Here is a 17,883-nt window from a genome sequence, read left to right as displayed (position 1 = left end):
AGGCACTGCATCAGTACAGGAATTAATTGCTCTCTGGCAAGCAGCATGCTGCCAGCACTACTCTTGAGGTGCCAGATGCTGGATGAAACCTCACCGTTTCGGAGAGATCCAGACGTTCTCTGCAGAGCTGTTTTTTGTTGTTGTCTTTTGATTCTTTCTTTTTTTTTAAACAAAGTTTTTTAAAAGCTAAATATAGTGTTTAATTTGTAATTGGAAGTGGCAACAAAGTTTAGTGGCCATATAAGAAATTGCCAGAGACATCTGAGCAAGAGCCTTTGCAATAACCTGTGCCTCAGCTTAGATTGCTACTGACCCCAATTTATGAACAGATGGGAATTTGTAAGAATAATCTTGTGCGTTGACAGTTCACAGGAAGTTCTGCTCTGTACAGTGATGTAGTTTCTGCTGGTCATGTCCATAAAACACAACTCAAATGTTCCAGGAAGGCTACGAGCTAACCATCACAGGTCCCATTCCAGCAGCTCGATGGGATGATTCAAATGATGTGCTTTCCTTACCATATCTAAGTTTTCTGTTACACAGACTGTTATTTACAAAGACACTGATTTCATTTTTTCATTTTCATTTTTAATCTTTTACAAAGATGATGATTTCATTTATAACATATAGGGGGACCAGCAATGTAAAGCAGATTACACTGAAGAAAGAAGCTTGCTCTCACAAGAATTTCTGCTTCTCTAGGATCAAACATGGTTTTTGAACTTTCTAGGCTATTAACTGCCCACAATTTGCTGAGTTCATCTTGTAACTTCCCTATAAAAATAACCAGTACAACTTCTTTTACATGTCCAAAGATTTTTCTTATATTTTTTTCTGACAAAAAATATTCTACATTGTGTAAAAATAAGAGGTCAGATGTAGGAGACTGTATGGTTGACCTCACCTTTTTCTTCATCAGGAAAGTAGTTGGCCTCATCTCCTCCTCCTCCCCATTTCCTTAACCACTGCAACCACACAATTAAGTTCTCCAGCATTTATTTTTCATACTTCCCTGCCACTTTCTATCCAAACTTTGTCTAAGAGGTACTGAGGTTTTCTGATGCTTTCAGAGTGTTGTTTTTAACTTGTCTTTTTCTTAGAAGCTTCATTGCCAGCACAGAAACCTAGATTGTCATGTTTTACTTTTTCCTTGTCTTCACCTTCCCCATCACAACCTTGCACTTTTCACCTTTTTTTTCACCTTTTCACCACCTATCACTTTCTATTTTCAGCAGGCTACTAAGACTATATCTTCTGTGACCAGCACTAAAAATGCCCTTTATGCCCAGCTATGGGGTAGAGCATAAAACCCTCAGGGGAAGCTGTGCTTCACTTTCTTGTTTGCTCTGGCTTTAATGCTGCAAAGCATTTCAGAGTGACCCTTGTCTGGAAGACATTTCACTGAACAGAAGTGTTTTGCTGCAGCCACACAGTCATCTGGTTATTCCTGGCTCTATTGCAAGTTCCTTCAATGTCAATGTCAATGCAGCTTGGTTTGTGTTGGGTGATCATGCAAAACAAATCCAGAATTACAAACCTGTAGTCACAGTGCACACAGTATTAGCACCTAATTCATTTATCACTACCTTATTAACCTTTGTGATTAGTATGAGCTGTGAGAAATCCCTTTGGGTACCGTTGGATACCAAAATACACCTATACATAGTTATTATTTTGGGCTGTCCAATATTGAAAATACCCAGTTCAAACAATTACTTCATAAATAAAGGCTAAAGGCAGCATGTCACCTGCAGCATTATCTAGGTTAGAGATAGATCACAAAACAAATGGTCTGAGATACGTGTTTTCATCACTGTCATTGGAAGTCTTTCCTCCACTATTGGATGTATCCTCTGTGACTTTCCCTCCTGTAAGACAGGTCACTTGTCCCATAAATGAACTGCTTTTTTACCTTAGGAATCTTTAGTGTTTCCAAAAAAACAAGTGGATGCCAGAGTTCTTGGCTTCAATGACTTCCAGTTGTTCGTCTGCCCATTTTTCCCAGATTACGCAAGAAATTATTTTGCTTGATGCAATCTATTGTAAACAAGACCATAGCAAAAATAACTTTTAAAATGCATTTATATAAATATATATTGAAGTATGTACATTAATCCTCCTTGCCAGGATTTTCGATGTGGTGGTGGAAAGCAGGAATTAATGAATTCAGGCTCTACCATGTTATTACGATATTTTCTGGATCCCTGGATTAGAAATGGATGTATGTACTCCATTTTTGACAAACTGACCTTGAACAGCTCTCACATACTCCAGACACAAAGTCTTTGATAACCATGGAAAAACATGTACAAAAACAAGGAAAAAATTCACCTCAAACATTTTTCAATTATCTGTGGAACAAAAGATTTTAGGCAACTCAGGTTATTTACTCTCAAAATCCAGAGTTTTTATTCATTTATTCATAACATTCCTTTTTTCTTGCTAGACATCTAATGTATATGATTTGTGTATCTGGGGTAAGTTGGTTTATCTGAGAATGTTAGAGGGAATCAAAGGGCAAAATGTGTTCTGATGCTTAATTTTACAAGTACATTTGTTCTGCCAAATAATTAATTCTTTAAATTCTTCCAAATGGGAAATCATGCTTTTTGGCCTGCAAGAGGACTTGTTATTCCTAACCATAGAATCTGAAAAATAACAGCCTTTTTTGCAGATATCAGTCCATGTGGCACCTATAATTTATAGCATTTGTAAATACAAATGAAATTACTGCCAGGTAAGGTTTCCAAAGGGCCTGGGAATCGGATATGCTTTCAAAAGACTGTTGACCAAAGACTACAAACTAATCTCTTTAAGGGACATGCCTGGCACACTGTCTTGAAAACTTTTCTTCACCAAAGTAGCGGTGTTGAACTCAACAGTTTAACATGTCTGAGTAAGCGCTGGCAGGATTCACCCCTCCTTAAATTTCTAAATTTTTACCGTGTTGTCTGGACATGTAGGAACAAGCTCTAACTATATCTGACTTATTATGCTGTTCATGCCAATCAAAATATTATAGACCCTGGGACATTAGCACCCCGTTATCTGTTTGTCTGCACATACTGTGATCCATAGAAAAGATGAATTAACTCTTTCCCTCTTCACTCCCAACACTTTTTGTTCTACACTTAAAGTATTTTACACTTGTAATTCATTCTTTTCTGCATCTTCATCTTCTAACACCTGATTTTTGTCTTTGGGGATTATCATAGGATTGAAACTACTTTCAGTTTCATCCCTTCAGTCTCTCCAGGAAATAGGCTTTTATCCTGAAAATGCAGAAGTACCGTTAACAAAAGCAAGAAGGATAGAGATCCTTGGAGGTGTAGAAGAGTCAGCTGGGCATGGTCCTGAGCTACCTGATTTAATCTGATCTAAACCTGTTCTGAGCAGGGTGTCAGACAAGGTGGTCTCTGTAGGTCCCTTCCAACAGAAAATGAAATTCCAACAGAACTCCATTTCCCACAAGGACCAATATCAGTACACTGGCCAGACTTCTTCATTCCCAGTAAAGGGACTGGGACCTAAGGAATGTAGTCCTATGAGTGAGGCATGGTACCTAACTTTTAAATTCCTGTTCACCTTGAGGTATTCGTGGCCTCCTTGATAGACATGTTGCACTACCCAGAATTTGGGGACCACCTGATCAGCCAACGGATCAGCCAATGGAGCTAAAGATAGCCCTTCTTTCACCAACTGCCATCAATAATCCTATACCATGTCCTTTCTGAATTAGTAGTAGAGCTCATCACAAGCCACAAGCTTTCTCATGACCAGAATTACCAGGATTTCTGTATTTACCATATCATTACCATATCAATTACCATATCATTAGATGGCCTTTCCATCATCTCTCTTGAGGTGCAGCCAGGGAGAGCAGACTGGAGAGACACAACCCCAGTACAAAAAATCTTAGTATGTGCAGAGAGGATTGTTGAGCAGAGGGAGATCATGGGGATGTAATAATATGGAGAATAGGCTTCCTGCAGGTCCCTTTAAAGTATCCAAGGATCTGATCTGTCTTGTAAGAGCAGCTAGGAAGTCCTTTAATTCAGCTCTTTCTAGTGCTTCTACCTTTGTCAGTCTTAAATCAAGTTTAAACCAAGAGCAGGTTTCATCTTCACCAAGATGAACAACTATTTCATTCTATTTTCCTTATAGGCCATATTTCCTCTGATATTTTGCACTGTTCTTTAATGAACTCCTTTATGGGGTCTCCATCTTTTTCAAATTGTGGTACCAAAAACTGGACCCAGCAGATAAACCAAATTATCGTTCTGAAGCTGTACATAAGAGCTCCTTACTGAATTATGGCGTCTTGTAGATTGCGCCCTCATGCATTCCCATCTCTGTAGGGAAGTTCCCTTTTTCACAACAGTGTAAATTCCTGACAAGCATTCATTGCATATCTGCTGTGGCCCTAGTTTCTCTTCTGCTGCCACTCATCCACTCTTCTGTATCACACAGATTCCTACCTAGAGCTAGAGTTCTACATTAGGCTTTATTGAATTGGACTTCGTTTTTCCAGACATTTTTTTCAATTTTTCAAGACAGTTTTGAATTTCATCATTGTCCTCTCATATGCTGGTAGCCTTCTGCTTCTTGTTGATATGGATTGCAAATGCCGTCAGTCTGTAACATCTTGAAGTCATAAAAAAAAATGTTGACTGGTACCTGCCCTACCGCAGACTTCTGCTTCTGTTTCTTAATACATCATCCAGTCTGGTATTTCTCAGAGAATAGTTATTAATACTTCACTATTTTCCACTGAAATGCCAGCACAATAAATAACACCATTATCTAATCCTTGTTTACCAAAATTGCTTAGGAGACTACCTTGTGAAATAATTTTCAGGCCTTATGTCATGATATTTGATGTCTATGGTATCTCTCCTATATTCTAGACCTATTAGCTTGTCAGAATAAATAAATAAATAAATTCCTCAGCACAGATAATTCTTTTTAAAAAGAGTGTTTTGGCTGTTATTCATCCATATGTTGTCATCTTGACACTTCCAAGCTGAATATTTATTTCGACATTTCAACATTATTCTGGAATCCAAGATGATGCTAACTCAGTGTAGTAGCCCATCCCTCTTTCCAAGGACTGGCACTGTGCTTACCTTTTTCTATCCCCAGTCATATTTTCTCAACGATCAGCACCATATCACTGTGCTTTTCTCATCAAATACATGTGAATGTTATCAAACCCAGACCATTTGAATCAATGATACTTTTTTTTTTCTTCTCTCAGCACAGCCTGACTTCTTGCTGCTGTGTCAGTCAATGTAATTGTGCCAAACCCCTAACATCTGGAAAAAAAAAAAAAAGGCATTAAAAATCTCTATTTTTTTATGGCTACCATCTTCCTCTTGAGATGAGGAACTATATCATGGACGTTCATCTCACTCTTCTTATATTTTTCTGATGCATTTTGTTACTCTGACTGTCTATTTTTTGTCCCTATGTGTTTGTCTGTTAAAGCTGTCTCTAGTGTTTTGATGAAGCTTCCAGACACTATATGCTTTATTTTCTGACATCCCTAAAGGCCTGCTTGGCCAAGCAACTTTCCTACAACTTTCATATCATTCATGTTGGGATAATCTGTATGTTGTCCTTTATCAGAAATTTCTTAAGGCTTTGCCAGTTCTCCAGAACTGTTCTATCCTGGGTCTTATCTACTTCCATTTCATGTGAAGTGTTTTCCTGAAGACTCTTATATTGCTACTTCTTTTCCTAAGACCTCTCCACAATATTTCAGTTTCATCCAAGCTGTCCTCTGTCTCTGTCTTCTCAGTTAGTTCCTACCTATTATGTTAAAAACTCATAACATCTCTTTTTATATTTGGTTATTTTGTGTAATTGTGTACTACATTATTATGCTTATTAACATCTGGAACTTTCTAGGTGCTTTATATACCCTGCTGTACTATTTTGTCTCCAGAAACATCTGGGTCAAGGAATTCCTTACTCACATCCCTTAGTTGCCACTGATGTGTATCACTGTGACTAATTCTGTTAATTTTCCAGAAATGGATTCAGAAATGAAACGTGAATCTTTCGCACTGAGAGCTGGAAGGCAGCTGTGGCACATGACCAAGATATAATCACTGTTTAGCAAAGGAGTGAATTGTTGCTACACAAGAGACATTTCTACAAGCATATCAGTTCTGGCATCTCTCATAAACACTAAAACCAAATCAAACATCAAATAAAGCCAACTGGTGCACACAGCAGGAAAGGCTGTTTTCCACAACTCTCTGCTGTCGCTGGAGTGTTTGTTGGGGTGATTCTCATCCCAGCTTTATAGGAAACCCAAAGACTGTTCCAGCTCCCTGGGATACACATTTTTACAGAGACTGTAGCCAAGTTCCATGGGGAAGAGCTTTTCCCCAGTTTATTGGCTGGATTGTGGTTTATCTTTCTGCTTAATTGCTGCTTGAAGCTCTTTGTATTGTATTTCCTCTAGCAGCTGATTCTAGGGCATTTTAATATCCTCTAGAAAATTTCTTTTAATGCTTCAATTAGAAACTTTCTCACACTTAGCTTCTTTTAATTTAAGGCTCTGTGTTCAACTGACAGAGGAACAATAAAAGAAAAATTAGTTAGATCTGGCTGTTTTGATAGGTTTAAAAGGTGAACATTACTGATTGCATGGGTTATCTCGTCTGTTTCTTTTTATGTTCTGCATGCTCATCTATATCATGCTCACAGCCAGCGTGTCTGAGCCACTCTTGGTAATGCACTAAGCTGTGTGACTTGCACACATTATTTGCCTGATCAGTACTCTTCTTATCTTTACCACTCCACTGTGTGTATGGAGCCTTTTCCTGACCTTTGCTTTTTTACTACATACACAGTTTGTATTAGTCATATTACCATACACTTATGTTTAAAAATGTCAGGATCAAGGGGAAAAAAAGGTGGTGATCCTTAGCTCAACAGCCTCACCAGCAGCGTTTTGCCATGAATAAGATGAACTTTGTCCAGTTCAAGGGAAGTTCATTGCATCAGAAGAGTGAAAATGTTAGCCAGGATTTTCATTTCATGGATGTTGTTGACCTTTTGCATATCTTGGCCATAACTTATCTTCATCTGTATGCAATCACTAATTACTCTGTAATATGACGTAATTTACCTTAAATGTAAATCTCATTTTGAAACTTCCAATTTACTTTCTGTTAGGGAAAGTGTTGCTGCCTGGCATTTTGTCAAATCTTGCAACATTATGAATTTGCTAGGTGAGCAACACCTGGAACAACATGATACCTTCATCATGGCTCAACTCTTCTTCTTGATTTGAAGGCATCTGGCTAAAAAATGTAGTCTGAGTGGCGTATTTATTATGACTTGCAATCATGATTGTCAAGAATTACAGGCAAGAATGCATTACAAATATACAAAATAGATCAGCAAGTATTGAGCTGGTCAGCTTGTTCAACAAAATTTGGATGAATGTCCCAGAAACCTGAATATGCATCACGTTCTGCTCAGGCCTTGCCTGTCGTGCTCTGCTTTGTGATTTGCTGCTGTGGAGCTGACCTCCTTTCGGAAGAAAAGCTCCAATTAAGCAAATTTGTCAGCTTTGTATTTTTTTTAATAGGAATACATTGCTTTGAGTACATTGTTTTGAAGGATGTAGTATTGCTTTGGGACAGCCAGCACTAAAAAATCCACTCAAGCCATCCTGCAGATACTTAGGAATTAAGTGTATCATATGAGAAGGAAACAACACATTTACTAATCTTTGCCAACTGCGTGGAGATTCATCTCTCTTACATTTTATGTCCTGAGATGATGACCACAATAAGAATTGACTTAAATCCCACAGACCTTGTTTTTGCTTGCAAATTGGCTTAAGCTCATATACTAATCAGGTACTTGAACCATTTATGTTTCTTGGCTGAATTCCAGCTTGGGTTCATCTCTGATGAAACTGTTCCAGTTCATTAACCAATCTGGTGATTCTGAAACAGCCTTTCTGGGAAAATACAACACTTACAGCCAGAAAAGAGAAGGTGATCATGGCAGATTTCAGACAAAAGCTGTAGACCTTTTGTCTTAGTCTTGTGCCAGAACCTGAAGGCAGCTTCCTAGCAGAGTGTCCAAGATCCTCCCCACTTCCCACAGCTGAGCATGTAGAGCTGAGCACCTACTGAACCTGTAGTGGCACCAGTACAATGGTAGGTCCAGCTCCCTTCTTACCTGTACTAAGAACCCAATACTCTTGCTTTGGGGTGGATCATGGGATGATCATGGCAGCACAGGTTAATGAGGCACATCAGTCCTAACAGGGCAAAGCTGAGGGTGACAACATTGGTCTCCAACAGGACAGAGAGGAGTCAAAGGTGTTCTTTTGATTGGGAAGGACTCTAATGGAGATGATCCCTGATCTGGCTTTAAAATTGTCAAAGTAACACATATTTCTCTGTCAGACTTGTGCAGACATAGGGAGAGACAGAATATGGCACAAAAACATGACACTTCCCTTGACCATACCTACTGCCTACTGTTACTTCCAGCTCAGAGGAGTTACTGAATCTGATGCAATTTGCTCATTTAGTAAGCCCCAATAGATCTTTCTTCACATATTTGTGCAGACTCCCTACTGGAACCACTTTCTGTGCCACAACATCCTCTGACAAGAAAGCCTGTTACATAAATGGACACCTCCTTGACTTCTTTTAAGCAGACATGCATTAGTCTCATTCAAGTTCTTAGTTTGGAAGAGACAAGGCACTGTTAGTTGGTCCTTCTTTACCTCCTCCATTCCAACAGATTTTTTATCCCCACCTTTAAATACTTCCTTCCCAGACTGAGGACTCCTAACCTACTTGATCAGACTTCACGGAGAAAACGTTCCTAACAGCTGCATGAATTTATTGCACTGCTCTGCAGTTCTCCTATATCAACTTTGAAATAAGCATCCTAAACTTCTACATGGTGTTCAAGATGTAGGAAATATGAATATTCAAAGATTTATGTCATAATGTTCTACATTTTCTTTTCCACTGCTAACTTCTGTGATACTTCTTGTTTCACCCTATTGAGCCTTGGGCTGATTTATAGCAATCACAGATAGGTATTTATGGAAGTATCTATCAGAACCCCAGGAGTTCATTGCTTTTTGGGTGCCTAGTGTGAACAGAGATAATTTCCTGCAGTCCCTGAAGCTGACACCTGAAGTATTGCTTCAGCTGAATGTATTGCATTATTCTCACCACATACAGCTTCAGCTCTTCCTACATGCTGTAAGACCAAAAAAAATTTAGTTTTACCTCCATGAAGTCAAGGAGACTTTTTTAAAATCTGAATTCAGCTTGTTAAAGAGTTAGACAATACACAAGGAAATATTCAATATATATGTATGTATATTAGAGTGTGGAAACAAAGAATAATATTTCACTCTATATCATGTCATCAGCACCTTTATAGGTTTCATATATTTTAAGTTTCACTCTGTCATTTCTATGCAAATTTTGTTGGAAACTCAGGAGACCAGAGGTCTAATCTAAGTGTTACCAGTGTCCTGCTGCCTGGCCCACAGCAAGCTGATGCATCTCTGGTTTCTCTTCAATTATTTCTCAGTTCTATTTTCATGTGAAATCCCTGAGGGAAGAGGTTAGTAGATCTCCCTATGCAGTTGCCTCATTTATTCCTCCTCTTTGTCCAGTGTAAACATGAAGAGTGGCCTTGTTGCGACAAGAAAAAGGTCTAAAGTCCTTGCCCTGAGAGCAGCCAGCTGCCTAGGAAAGAGTTTAAGAGCAGAGCAAGTAGAACTGCACTTATATGCTCTCCTAGCCTCTAGCAATCAAAGATGTGGTGACATCTCTGATGCCATTATGCCATTATGTCTGATACCATTAACAGCTCTTTTTCTTTCATCTAGCTCATTTCTTGGCAACTTGTGCAGCGTTTTACCTTAACAGTTAATCTGCAGCCAAGAGAAGATCCATACTCTGTTCTTGTAATCTGGCAGTTGTGCCACAGCCATCATCATTAAGGGCAGGAAAATCCAGAATTTCTTACTAGCACAGGACTGCACCCAGCTGGATCATAAAACAGGAAGAGATGAGAGGTGGGCCACCATTACACAAAGACATCTTCTTACATTGTTGTTCTGAAAATACAGTTGTGGAAGTCATATTTAACTGTGATCGATTTTTTATTTATTTATTTTTTAATCATACATGTTGCTTGGTTGCCTGACAAATCTTAGACTTCTTGTAATGGCTGCTATTTCAGACATACTCTGCTGAAATGGATCCAGCAACAGTATGGTGGGTAGATCTGGCAGAGATTACAGCCATAGTTTTGTAACTTCCTGCTTGTCCTGTTGCACTTGCTGTTTCCCATCATCAAATTCTGCACCTAAAGTCTTTTAAACCAGCTGTGCATGGACACAGACCCAATCCTGTATCAAACCTGAAATGATATTCAGTAATGACTTTTTTCCTTCATTTGTCAGTGACTATCTTGATCTCTCTTTCAGCAGCAGACTCACTGTGTTGAAGGAAAGTCTGAAATCAACCAGAGTGGATGCTAATAGCACTCCTAGACAAATTATTTTCCTAACATTCAGCAAAAAATCATGCTAATTTTGCTTAGATTTACCCCTTCTCCTGACCCTGCTGTGCTAAGGTGCTCCCATTACGTGGAATTATTTGGATTTAGGAGGCACCCTGGATGGTGAGAACCTGATGTCTGGACTTTGTTGTCTCTAGCAATTGGTGGTTATATTTTGCATAAACAAATATAACCTAAGGCAAACATTTGCTTCTCTCACTTTCTCCAGCAAGCATGGTTTTAGACATGGGGGGAAAAACAAACTCTAAAACCGCCTCTCAGCTTTCGATAACTTTTGCATTCATTTTTCATTTTTATTTTCCTTCATCCTGGAAGGAAAGAGGAGCGGTAGAAAGCACTAATCTCTAACCACAGTCATTTCCTGAATACCAGAGAACTGCTGTCAAAACCAAGGATCTCTTCCACTACTTAAACATCTGTATTACATTACTGCACTTTCCTTTTTGCTCCTGCATCATGGCATGCAATCAGCCACTGCTCCAAACCAGAAGCTGGAAGCAGCTGCAGACTTTAAAACTGTTCCAGGCTTCCCCCATCTAACAGTGTTGCAATATATTTTTTTACAGCAAGGACCTCTTTTTTTGGATTTTATGGACAAGTCTCTATCCAAACACTGCACGGCAAACAGTAAATCCTATTTCCTTCCTGGAACAGAGCTGAAAAATTCTTCTCTGAGTTCCTACCAGTTTTTAATGTGGCCTTACTAATTTCTCTCTGCCTCACTTTCCAGATTGCTGCTTCTAATCTGTACCATTTTCTCCCGCTGACTGTCAAGCTGCTTATAATACACACTTTTCTGGAAGTGTATTTTTCTTCTTTTTCTCTCTGTATATTTATATTCTAGTCCCTACTAAAAATAATGATGATGGTTTTAATAATGACTGATCTTCCTTGACCTGATTTAGCTCTTTAGCTAGCTGACGCAAGAAGATTATTCATTGTCTTCTCCACAGTAATTTCCATGAGTCTTTGGGAGTCATGTCTTCGGTCTGATTGACTCATTAGATTTCAAGATCCCTAACAGCCAAGATCAGAAAGATTGATTCTGATATTATCTTCTGGGAGACTGTCCTGACTAGCATGTCAGACCTGGAATTCTTATGAGAGGTAGTAACACATGCAGACCCCATGAAAAGACAGCACAACCCTACCAAGTGCCCTGAGAATTTTGTGTTGACACCTGGCATGGGAGATGCAAGGTCTGTCTGACTTCTAAGGAAATGCTCAGAATGAAAAAAGCGAGGAGGTACATGGGATAGCAACGAGCAAAATCAGGCCCTGTAAAATAGTGGCTGTTTGTACACTAAATGCTATCAAGACATCCTCGGACTGAAATTCAGCTCCCCCAGCCTTAGCGCCCTGCAGCCTCATGAGGGCAGGTGACTGAGTCTGGCTGGTGTGGGGCTGCAGTGATCCAGAAAATTTAACGGCAGAGACAGAAAATTTGGCTCCTTTCCCAGGAGGATCTTGATTAATACCCTTGTTTCTTTGTCTTTAATGGGGGGGATAATATGTTAAATGCTTTTGAATTTTCTCTTTAACCCCCTCCTCGCAACTAGGAGGCATGATATGAAGGAGATGCTCAGGAAATAGAGACAGTTCTTTGCAGTGGGAAAAAAGATTTGATCACACTTTTGGGGTTTGGATTTCCCACCCTTCACCCTGGGAAATCAGAAAATAGAGAATAGGCTACAGTTACCAAGTGGTTTCTTGAAAAGTTTCAGCATCAGAAATACCAAGGTAAAAACACCTAGAAGCAATGTGGAAGAAGAGGAGACAACTATGTCCCCATCTCAAGAGCAGCCAGGCATCACAGTTAAGGGTAAAGTTGTACCATGTCCATGTGGTTTCAAAACCTGATGTAAATTCACTTGCAGAAATAAGAATCATAGCCATAGCAAAGCCACAAGTGAAGAAGTTTGGGGACTGCGACTCCATGCCATTTCCCATCTGAAGAGACACCCATACAGTGAACAACAGGGAAACCTGATTAAAGGCATCTCTTAAGTTGTAACACACATGTTATAATCTTGGATGGGCATTCACCTGGTAATGGATATTGGTCACTATGTAATGGAAATGGTCACTGGCTCCTGAAGCAGTCGCTATTTCAAGCTTTGGAGTACCAGGCATATTTCTATCTAGCACTACCCATTCTTCTCCCCAGCTCTGCCTGGTAGCAGAAAGCCCTGTCCTGGGAAGCCAAGATCCCTGACTGCAGCAACAAAGACCACAGAAACACTTGGAAACAACTAATAAGAAACCGATGCTGCCATCCAAATAGCCCAGCTGGGTCACTAAGGTTATTCCTTTAGCAAAACCTCTCTTAATGGGGCTACTCTGACCTAGTTCACCTCCAGACGACAGAGCTATCAGCAGTGTTTTCTCACTTCTGCTAGCCAAGATAAAGGCGATGTTCCCTTCTGGCCTCTAAATCAGAATGCAGTCATGCAGTAGTTTTAGAGCCAGAGGGGAGAGACCAAGCCTATTGTACACGTGCCATGTGAAAAGCAAACATCTGAATAATGCTTTTACATGCCCATTGCTATGCCTGTTGTGAAATTCATCACCACTTTTAACTCTGTAGGTTGCATCAAGTTGTAATATTTTGACCAGCAGCTAGGGATATTATGCTCTTCTTTTAATAACTTTCTGTGTTTGTACAGGTGTGATCTCCCTATTGAAGATGATATTCCCAGGTTTGGAAACTGTTGGGTTAGCATCACTCATGGGAACACTCTTCTTTGGTTTGACTGGGGGATTGGCAGGAACAAAGATGAGCCACGTAAGCAAAAAGCCCCAGAAATGTGTTTCTTACCTTTCGTGTGGGGCCAGGGCAGGTTTAACTGATCAACGGGGTGTTGGCACAGGGATAAGGAGGCATCTTCCTCTTGCTGCCATAGGTTTCCACTTCATGATGGGTTACATTTTAACAAAAGGAAAAAAAGAAGCATACAGGAGAGATGTAACTCTCTCCGACTCCATTTACCCATGCTACAAAATCAATATTTTGAGATTTTGAAGCACAGACGTGGCCAGGCTCAGCCCAGCCTTTTCACCCCTCCAGGTAGCACCAGAGATCCCAAAATGGCCACAACAAGAGAAGAAGCAATCCATGAGCAAGCAGAGCCTGGGCTGGCTGGTGTTGCGTGTCACCAGAACTGGCAAGACAAACCTCTGCCGTGAGGGGTTTTGTTTGTGCTGGATGAAGGGGAAAGCCAGCTGGACAGCACATTGGCATGTTGGGCCAGATTTCTCCAAAGATGTAAAACAGGATGGTGCCTTTATTTTGGTGGGAGGAAAGATGTCAGAATTTGTTCCCAGATTGCTAGTGAATGCCCTTACTCATGCTGAGAGAGGCCATGGGAACAAGCCTCCATTAGACATTGCCACTTGTTTTAGTATTAAAAACTGGGAAAGGAATGATGCATTGCTTTCTTTTCCTCCACCCCCTTTGCTTTGCAATCATTTCATGGAGACGAGACTTCCATGTGCTTTTATCTAAGTACAAGCTCAACTTTCACTGTTTAAATATTGACTTCTGTCATAGGTATGGAGTTTAAATATAAAGAAAACCAAAGAAAAAACAGCCCATGAAATGGGACCTAAATGGCAAGAAACAAGCAAAGCTGGTGACTGAAGATATCAATGCAAGAGAACTTATTTTCCAGGAGCAGGCTGTGAACCTGATTAATACCACAGAAATAAATGAGCCCAATGTTTATTCCTCATTCTCTAATACTTTAGGTGACATTCAAAAATAATAATAAACACACACGTATTGAACCCAGAGATTTTTATGTGTTTTTTTTTTTTTTTTTTTTCTGTCACAAATTAGCTGCCAAAGCAATTCTGGTTATTCTTTCCTGAAGGCAAAGCTGAGGAGCAGAACCCAGTTTGTGGTGTTTAATTTTAGCCTGAGCCTCTGCCAGTCATTTTCATGCCATGTATTTGTATTTGTTTGTATTTACTTGTGCTAAATTAAAGGGTGGAAGCCTGAGAGGTCTTTGTGTTCACTTAATAAAGCAAAAAAGCTACTGGGAAAATGGCAAAGTAATATGTTTTTATGAATTTATAGATAAAATATGTTTTTATTATTATTTTTATTTATATTAATATACATTCATCATGCAAACTTATTTGCCGAGAGGTTTGGGGCTTTAATAAAATCAAGATTACTATCTTCTTTCCAAAGCATAGCCCTGGCCTGGACTAGCACACAAAGGTCAGCTCAGCCATCTGCTGACAGAGCAACACTACAACCATCCCGTGCCACCCTCTGCCCCAGCTTCTTCTCTCTTTCACACTTTCTTCCCCCTTCCCCATCCCTGCTGTCCCCTTGGCCACATCCTTTCTGTGCCCTCATGCCCAGGTGGACACACGGACAGGCCTGTGGCAGGATGAGGCTCTGAGGTGCCTTCACATGTTAGACACCATGTGCTCTTCATGCCCAGAAGGACCCACACACAAGTGTCCCCTGCTCCTGATTGCCACAAGGAAGTCCTCAAGCCAACACCTTGGATCCTCTTTGCTAACACTTCTCTCCTCCTAATCTTCCCCAAATCCCCATTCCTCCATACATCTTCTATATTCCACATTTACTTTAAGAGCAGCTGCTGGGACAAGGACTTTCCTAATTCTTATGGTTATCTAGTGTTTGCTGGGATGGAATAACATCAAGAAAATTTCCACATGTGGGCCAAGTCCTATTTTGGCATCCTTTTTAAAAAGCTGCTTCTCAGGACTTTTATTTATAAGCAAAAGTCAGCCATGGGAGGCAGACTTCTGCAAACCAGGGGGGCTTAGGTTTGGGTTTTTTACCATACCTGCCATGTGAGGCAGCTGAAGGTCTGAAATTCTCACTGCTTGGAAAAAAAACTAAAGCAATGGCAAACAAATGCCAACGTTTGGGGGAAGGGAAATATCTCAAAGAGAAACAAACTGCCAACAAAAATATTTTTCTGTCATAATAGAGAAACCTTTCATTGCAATTTTGACCTTTTGAAGCATTTTTATTTATATATTTAGTTCTTCTTTGATTTATCTTTACGTTATTATTTATTTTTTTCCTATACATCTACAACTGTTCTTTTAAAACTGGTCATTAGCAATTGTTCTGTTAATTTTAACTTCTGTTGGCAATCTCTGAAGTAATTGGCCTTACATTTTGTTCATTTCTTCCCCCCCTTAAAAAATGTTTTGAAATGCAAATCTGAAATGTTCTTCTCGGTATTAAAGAGTTTTATTATATGTCTCTTAAAAGAGCAAAAGACAAAAGAGAACATCCCCGAGGAATGCTTCATTTTGAACACATCAACATTTCCACTGAAATAACAAACATTTCAGACCAACCTTTTAAACCACACTCATCTGCTTGTCCTATCTACCCATCCTACCTGCCTTAGCATGGCATTCAGAGCTTTTCTCCTGACACCGAACAGCCTGGCCTCTTCCCTTGGCTTCTGTCCACTATATTAGGCTGTGTCTGAGATTTGCGGTGAAGGATTGCCTTTGCACCCCAAGAAGCCAAAGTCATTTTTGCCTCTGAGGGTCTTCACCATCCACTACAGCCAAGCTCAGTACAAGCATCCTCATTGCACTAAGTGGGTGACCAGAAAAAAAGGAGTTAATGTGCTTGGTTACCCTTTTCCTTTCCTTTTTTTTTTTTTTTTTTTTTTTTTTTTTTTTTTTTTTCCTATTTTTCCCTTTATTTTACCTTTTTCTATTCAGTTGCCCAAAAGTTAAATTAGAACCCAGAAGAGGAAGATAATAAATCACTCTCCATGTCAGCTGGCAGCAAGACTCGAAATAGCAGCAAAGAAAGTTTAGGAAAGACTGGGGGAGGCTCTAATGAAGAGGATAGGGAGGCATTAAGGGGCACTGCAGTAGGAGAAAGCCACAGTGAGGGGTGGATTTGGAAGAAGGAGATCCATCTGCAGTATGGGGGCATGAGCCATTGTCCCTCCCACCTGTGGTCTGGGGACCACTGATGGCCACCAGAACTGCAGAAGAAAAGCAAAAGTGTAAAAATAAACCACACAAACACACACACAAAGCAAACAAGCAACAGCAACAAACCAGAGGCATTCACAGAGACACAGAAGAACACCAGCAAATGCAGTAAATATGGGAATGGTGTTGATGTGACCCTGGTCAGGATGGTTCAGGGAACAGGGAAGGCAAGAGGAATGGGACAGCATGATACACGTCTGGGCAATTTCAGGTAGGTGTCACAAAGGGTTGTCTGATTTTCTCTTCTCTACCTTTATCAGACAGCTAATAAAAGCTATTTCCTCTCCTTATCCTCCTCGCCTCATTAATTAAGACATAAACATTCAAGGTGTAGCCTGATTTTTACCGTGCTTAAATAAAATTGCAGCAATGCCGTGAGAGACAAGCTGTGAATTTTAGGATTATTTTTTTCCTTTTAAACAAGACAGCAGTACAAGTTTGAATCATTGCTCACAATCACTTCTAGCCCATTTTTTATTACGTTTGCAGAGCTGGGGTCAGATGGACAGAGAAGCCAGCAGAGCTAACCAACCTCCAGCTGGACACAGACTCAGAGGGACACACAACAAAGACCAGCCCCCATTTCCCAAAGGAACATTGAATTGCCAGCCATGGCAAGGCAAACTCATCTTCACAATCACCTGAATACCATCACTTCAGCACAATGCGAACAGGATCCCTCTCTCCCAGCTCTGAACCCAGGAGATGCTGCAGGCAGCAGCACCGCAGCTGACCTCCCTTTGCAGAGAAAAGGTTCACCAAGGGCATGGCTCTGCCTGTGTAAATCTGGACGACACACAAATGTGGACCAAATGCTTTAAGCTACGGTCTCTAGCACTGACAAATCACCTTTCGTTTTCAAGACTCAGGCATAAGGGGTACTGTGATGAACACTACCTCGGGTTCATGGGGTTGGGATGTCTGTCTATTACATAAAAAGCCCTGTGCACACCACTACACGGAGCTATATGTGCCTGAAATATAAGTCCTAGGGTAAGCTTGGCCCCAGCTGGAGGGCAAAAAAGAGGGAGGAAAGAGCTGCACCTCCTTCAGCTCCAACCCATCAGATCGTCCTGGCCCTATGGTCTTGAAGGTCGGTGCCTTTTCACTTTGGGCATTTCAGTCCCTCCGTGCAGTCCTACGCGGACACTGATTTGGGTTTGAGTGCGTCATCATAAACCTGTTCCTCATTAGCGTAAGTTAACTCTAATAGCCCCATCTTAGGCTGAAACGAGACAGATGGAAAGGAATGAGGTAACTGGATCTTAATGAGTTGATGCT

The 17,883-nt window shown here is 40.3% G+C and overlaps 1 long non-coding RNA gene across 1 annotated transcript in view; it reads left to right on the top strand.

The window, feature by feature from the left end:
* The window catches only part of LOC311436028, a 153,081-nt gene extending 138,787 nt beyond the window's left edge, over positions 1 to 14,294 (top strand). The window contains exons 3-4 of the long non-coding RNA XR_014692559.1: positions 13,257 to 13,375; positions 14,141 to 14,294. This is a non-coding gene — a long non-coding RNA (uncharacterized lncRNA). The remainder of the gene's footprint in view (positions 1 to 13,256; positions 13,376 to 14,140) is intronic.
* The last annotated feature ends 3,589 nt before the right edge of the window (positions 14,295 to 17,883 follow it).

This window comes from Aythya ferina (genome assembly GCF_964211825.1).
Source record: "Aythya ferina genome assembly, chromosome: 4".
NCBI lineage: Eukaryota > Metazoa > Chordata > Aves > Anseriformes > Anatidae > Aythya > Aythya ferina.
This window is presented reverse-complemented; position numbering and strand designations above follow the sequence as displayed.